At 42.1% G+C, this 6,981-nt stretch overlaps 1 protein-coding gene across 1 annotated transcript in view; it reads right to left on the minus strand.

Moving 5' to 3' along the window:
* Positions 1 to 6,964, minus strand: part of ECT2L (epithelial cell transforming 2 like) — a 113,204-nt gene extending 106,240 nt beyond the window's left edge. Inside the window, exon 1 of the mRNA XM_021937808.2 lies at positions 4,671 to 6,964. The gene's annotated coding sequence lies outside the window, so the exon portion shown is untranslated. The remainder of the gene's footprint in view (positions 1 to 4,670) is intronic.
* Positions 6,965 to 6,981: the final 17 nt, after the last annotated feature.

The raw sequence follows: 6,981 nt of genomic DNA on the forward strand, positions 1-6,981 counted from the left end.
GACCTTGGATTTAGCAGCCTCCAGAACGGTGAGAAATACATTCCTATTGCTTATAAATTACCCAGTCTCAGGTTTTATTAAAGCAGCAGAAACAGAGACATGCATCTGCTAATTTTCCAAATTCAGGGGATAAAAAAGCAAGTTATTAGTAAGAAAAAAAACAAATTTCTTCACTATTAGGATTTGACAACTGTGTCACAACTGTGACAATTTATCAAGTCTGTGATCTTACTAGCAATTTCCATCATTATGTTTAATAAGTCATATGGTAAAATAAGCTTAGAATTGAATTAAATATAGATTTGACAGATTATTCTTCCATGACATCAGCAAATTAGAAAAAAATGGAAGCATTTTAAGGGACTCATTTGAGATGAGAATTCATTCTGGGGCAAGAATACTTATTGTACATTCTGTTTACAATACAGCAGTCACCAGTATCTCCTATATACAGGAGAGGTTCAAAACCTTAGTGTATAAAACCAAACTCTCAACCATTTTTTCATCCTTTTTGTGTGTCTTTTCTACAGAAGCGAAAATACTGTGCCATGAAGTTCTTCCTTGATTTTTTTTTTTTTTTTCCGAGACAGAGTCTCGCTCTGTCACCCAGGTTGGAGTGCGGTGGCGTGATCTCGGCTCACTGCAAGTTCCGCCTCCCGGGTTACACCATTCTCCTGCCTCAGCCTCCCAAGTAGCTGGGATTACAGGGACCCACCACCACGCCTGGCTAATTTTTTGTATTTTTAGTAGAGACGGGGTTTCACTGTGTTAGCCAGGATGGTCTCGATCTCCTGACCTCGTGATCTGCCTGCCTCGGCCTCCAAGGGATCACAGGCGTGAGCTACTGCACCCAGCCTCCTTGATCATTTAAGAATGATCTTTTTCTTCTACAAAGTGGCATGTCTCTACTGGAAAAGTGAATGTTGTGGCTGCCATCTCACAGCCCAGCTTTTGACTTCGAATTGAAACTCCAGTGTGGGTGATGCAAAACTGGAGGCCCCTTTGTTACCTCACTCTGTAAAGCAAGAGCCTAAATGATTCTAAAGTCTGTTGCAAGAAGGGAATACAACAGAAGACCCCAATCTATGTCTTTCCTCATTTGTAACTGGATCCAACAAACGTGCTAAGTAACAAGATCAAAATGAGGAGGGGGATGTGTAGTAAATATTGTATTTAACATCTTAATTTTTGTTTGAGTGTCTACACTGACTGGCACAGCACTAGAAAATCTCTTCCCCCGTACACTGGCTCATTGAATCCTCAGATTCACACTGGGAGTTAGATTATAGAAGAGAAGAACATGGTAGAGAAAATCATCCAGTCGGCATGCAGTGGCTCACACTTGTAATCCAGGCATTTTGGGAGGCCAAAGTGGGTGGATTGTTTGAGCTCAGGAGTTCCAGATCAGCCTGGCCAATATGGCAAAGCCCCATCTCTACAAAAATTAACGAGGTGTGGTGGCATTCGCCTGTAGTCCTAGCTAGTTGGGAGGCTGGAGTGGGAGGACTGCTTGAGCCCAGGAGGCAGAGGTTACAGTGAACCAAGGTCCAAGATTGTGCCACTGCACTCCAGCCTGGGCAATACAGTGAGACCCTGACTCAGAAAAAATAAAAGAAAATCAGAAAATCATCCAAGGTTACACAGGTGGTAATTGGCCATCAAGTTTCAAAATTATACTAGATTTTTGTTCTGAAGTGTAAGTTTAACTTGAATATAAAACGGTATTAAAAGAAAAACTTCCGCTGAATTAAATTTAAAGGAGTTTAATTGAGCAATGAACGATTCGCGAATCAGGCAGCTCCCAGAATCACAGCAGATTCAGAGAGACTCCCGCGGTGCCTTGTGGTCAGAACAAATTTATAGACAAAAAAGTGAAGTAATGTACAGAAATCAGAAATGAGGTACAGGAAAAGCTGGATTGGTTACAGCTCAGCATTTGCCTTATTTGAACACAGTTTGAACACTCAGCCGTGTATGAGTGGCTGAAGTATGGCTCCTGGGATTGGCCAAGACTCAGCGATTGTTACAGGCACGTACTCCTAAGTTAGGTTTTCATTCCTGTCTACCTATTAAATTAGGTGGCAATTCATCCACAAGGATTCAAATATAAAAGTACAGAGTCCATCTCAGGCCATATTTAGTTTGCTTTAACAACTGCTACGGATGTATTTGGAAATACATTTCTATGTCGTGGCTGACTATCCTTTACAACAGGTATATTGATGAGAAACTCAGAAATTGACATTGGCACTTCTATGCTTAGTCAAAAGAAGGATGGGGCTTGTTGTGTGACAACCTGTGATATGGTAGAATAATAAAAAATATATATATTGGTCTTTGTCCCTGGTTCCTGACATAGAGCTCCTAAAACTCTTGTAGATGTGGATGCTAGGATAATCTTTTGTTCTAATATTTGGTTTTTGACCCCAGTTCCTGACACAGAGCTCCAAAATCCCTTGGAATTTCCTGGGTGATAGGAACATCTTTTGTTCAGATGAAGTGAATCTTGGTGAACCCCTAGATAGCTTTAGGATGGGGGCTGGTTACCAGGGAAACCAACCATGTGATTATGCAGCTGGAACTTTCAGCTCCATCCTGTGACCTCTGGGGAGGAGAAAAGGGCTCAAGTTGAGTGATCACCAAATGGCCAATGATATCATCAATTGTGCCTATGAATGAATCCTCCATTAAAATCAAGATTCAGGGATGTTTGAGATAGCTGAACATATGGAGGGGCTGAGAAGGCATGGAAGTTCCACACCCTTGGCCACATACCTTTCTCTGGGCATCTCTTCCATCTGGCTATTCATCTGTGTCCTTTGTAATATCCTCTATAGTAAATGGGCAAACATAAGTAAAGTGTTTCCTTGAATTCCGTGAGTCACTCTAGCAAAGTAATCAAACCGGAGGAGGGGCTTGTGGGAACCCAGATTTGTAACTGGTTGGTTAATCATAAACAACATATAGTCACAACCTGGGACTTGAGATTGGCATTTGAAGTGGGGGACAGTCTTTTGGGACTGAGCCCTTAACCTGTGGGATCTGACACTAACTCCAGGTACACAGTGACAGAGCTGGGTTAAATTATAGGACATAGAGTTGGTGGCCACTGGAGAATTCGTTGTCGGGGGGAAGAAATTCCCACACATTTTGGTGACAAGAGGTGAAGGGCAGTATGGAGTGTGTGAGAGTAAAGAGAAAAGAGAGTTTTGTTGTTGTTGTTGTTTTTCCCACTCAGAAAAATCAAAGCCCAATTAAAAGATGAAATGGCTGAACAATTGCCAGCCCATATAGAGAGCTAAATCCTCACTGGGATCACACATGATGTCAATTAACTGTGTTTCCACAGGTGATCCGTTACACAGGTGGAGAAATGCAAGTTAGTCTGGTCCTTCTCCACTACAGTAGACAGAGTGGCTTAGAAATTAAAACATTGCTCCTTGGCAGAGGTATGTACCTACATTCGCATACTTCTGCAATTCACACATACAAATTGTGCAATGATTCCTTTATTTGATTATCAAAAATTTACTTCCTTAAATATGCCTCCAAAAAGGTTATCTGGTTCTAAAGATTGCACAAAAAAAACGGAAGTAGAAGAAAAGTGTGATTGGTGAAAAAGCAGAAATGAAAGACAATTCCAGTTGAGTTAAATGTTCCACATTTAGGGCATGTAAAGATACATGCCAGTATATAATTTTTATTAAGTACACACTAAGCAATGGATAATGAAAATAATGGCGTGTTTTGAGGAAACCTGGGCTATTGATAGTACAGGTGGTGACAGAAAATACCATACTTGTGCTGGTATTTTGAAATGGTAGATGTGCTCACTGATTTATAAGTTTAAAGCTATAAAATTAAAGCACACTGTAACAAACAAGATGCAACTGTTGCTATAAAACTTCCAAGTCCTTAACCCTTCTTCCTCCCACTGAAATAATGGTTTTTAGAGCATGATTTTTGAGGTTTCTGTGGAGCACAAATGCCAGTTCCTGCAGAACAGACTGTAGCAGGCTTGCATACAATTGCATGGGTTGCAGTGAACTTTAATACTGATGATGTCAGGATATTCTGTTCTGATACATATGCAAAGTTTATTAATAAGCACAGCATCGGTATTTTTAAATCGGTAAATATTTTAAAGTACCACTGTTTTATTTGTCCTGTTCGTCAAATCTTAGCATATTAACTCTTAGAGCTATCCTTATAACCACGACCTGTATTCACAGTAGATTTTTTGTATTTCTCCTTCATTCCCCCAACCCAGCCCCCACCCTACTGCCTACATTTTTGGACCCCATAGGAGGAAAGGGGGCAAGAACTGTCAGAAGGAAGAAGGCCTATGAAAATCAGCGTTTTCCAAAGTGCTCAAGAACTTTACTTCGATCCCAAATCAGTTCTCTGGAGGAGGTAAGAGTTTATTTGCGATGGCCCCATGCAAACCCTACCCTACGCGCGGATTTTGTTCCTCCCCAGAGCCTCCTGAGAGTCTTGGTTAATTCCAAAGCTGCTAAGGGACTCCAGGGTCCCGGAGGGAGGGCCCTGCGCCCCTCAGCGCTGCTTAGGGTCTTCCTGGGCGGCTGCACTGGGAAACTAAGCCGGCCCAGGCGATGTGCCCCGGGCGGCCCCAAGAAAAAGAGGAGCGGCTCAGAAGCCACGGGCTTTACCTCTGAGAAGTGGCCAGGAGGCCCGGCATGGTGGCGGCTGTCTCCTCTTGAAACCGTGCAGTGAAAATCGAGTGCGCCCTCTCCGGCCCGCAGCTCCGGAGAGGGGTGGGGCAGGGACAGGGTCATCTCCATAGGGACCCAACAACACTGAGCCGCCACCCCGCCCCAGCGGCCGACCTGGACCTCCCCAGCTGCAGTGTGCAGAGCCGCCCGCCCCGTGCGGGCCACCGCCCTTCTCTCCGCAGTTGCAGCGCGAGGCCAGCTAGGTTCGGGTCCCGGCTCCTTTCCCCGTCCCCAGGGAGCTTGCCCTGGGAAAAAGCTTTCGTGGGGTCCCGTGGGTCGCGGCACGTCTCGGAAGCCCTACGAGGTGTCCAGCAGAGGTGCTAGACCCAAGGCCGTGGGACCCCAAGAAGAGACTCGGACACTGAAGCCAACGTTTACTTGATCTCAAACAAAGCCAGCGATGTTAATTAAGGCTGTGTGATGAGGAAAGTGGAGTTTCTTATTTGTTGTCATGTTCATCTTCAGCAGATCCTCAGAAAATGTTAATATTTACTGCAGAAGTACCAAGTTCAGCATTATACAGGAGGTACAAAAACAAAATCGCAAAAACAAAACCAAAAAACCCTTCCTCATTAGTTTCTGGTCAAAATGTCTTTTAAGTATTTATTGTGAAGCCTGTTTTTTTTTCTTTTGTATGTAATAGTTATGGCCATGAAAAGATGCTCACAATACATTACGTATAAAAAGCAGCTTAGAAAACCACCAGAATGGTACGATTTATTTTTTTTGCAACATGTTTAAGAAATCTGGGAGTATGTACACAAATAGGTTAAATGGTTTGCTCTGGTAGTTTAAAAAATCATCTGTAATTCAATTTTTTCTACAATGAATAAGCAACATCTATGTAATAAAAAAGTTTCATTCTAGTAAAGTTTCTTATGAGAGATGGCATCTTGCTATGCTGCCTAGGCTGGAGTGCACTATAGCCTAGGCAGCATAGCAACATCATTGTGCGCTATATTTTTATTTTTATTTCAAATACATTTTTCTTTTTCATCTGTATGCCAGTAAAATCATCATCATGCACTATAGCCTAGAACTCCTAGGCTCAAGCAATCCTCCTGCCTCAGCCGCCAGAGTAGCTGAAAGTACTGGTGCCTGTCACCAAACCAGGCCCTAAATTTTATTCTAATACAGGCACCGCATTTTTTCCTGTTGCCTTGGATATGTGTTTAAGGAGTGTGAAAGGATACAAATTAGATAAGCTAATATTTCACTACCTGGGACCCATCTGGGGCCCTGTGACACAAAGGGCAAATGAACCAAGTGAATAAACAAGGTCAATCCACTGCTCTGTCACAACCCACAGGAATCAGCTTTTTGCTTTACTCTATCTCAGGACCAATCCAAGAAAAATTTCACATGACAAAGTATCCTTTCGCCCTGTTAGACCCTAGAGTACTACTTTTTCCCCTTAAATCCCTATTCTCACAACCCAAATGAAGTTTCCTCCGTAACGCTGTAATTTTTAAAAGGGGTATTAAAAAGACCAATTAAATAAACTGATCAAAATACTTTGAATTCAGAAAGCCAAAAATTATTAAAATCAAAATTTGAAAAATATTCAATAAATCCTCTCCTCCCCTCCCCCAATTAGGTGCTTATTTCTGTGGCCTGGAAACAAGGAGACAGAAGCATGAGCATCTTCTGCAACACAAAGGTAACCGAGCTATAAATAAGCAAAATGTGTTCTATCCATACCATGGAGTATGATTCAACCAAAAAAAGAAATGAAGTATATGCAATCACATGAATGAAGCTTAAATCCTTGAAAACATCATGCTAAGTAAATGAAACCAGTCACAAAAGGCCACGTATTGTATGATTCCATTTATACAAAATGTCTAGAATAGAAAATCCAGAGAGCTGGAAAGGAGGTTAGTGGCTGCCAAAGGCTGAGGGGCTTGGGGGACAAGGAGTGACTGTTAATGGGATTCTTTTTAGGGTGATGAAAATGTTCTAGAATTAGATAGATCACAGTGATAGGTATATAACTCTATGAATCTACTAACAATCACTGAATTGTACACTTTAAAGGGGTATATTTTATGACATGAATTATTGTTTCAATAAAGCTGTTTTTAAAAGGTGATGAAATGAATGTTTACTGAGCATTGCTGGTGTCAGCTATTGTGATAGACATCTCTCTCTCTCTCTTTTTTTTTTTTTGAGACAGAGTGTTGCTCTGTCGCCCAGGCTAGAGTACAGTAGCGCAATTTCGACTCACTGCAACCTCTGCCTCCTGGGT

Source organism: Papio anubis, chromosome 6 (genome assembly GCF_008728515.1).
Source record: "Papio anubis isolate 15944 chromosome 6, Panubis1.0, whole genome shotgun sequence".
NCBI lineage: Eukaryota > Metazoa > Chordata > Mammalia > Primates > Cercopithecidae > Papio > Papio anubis.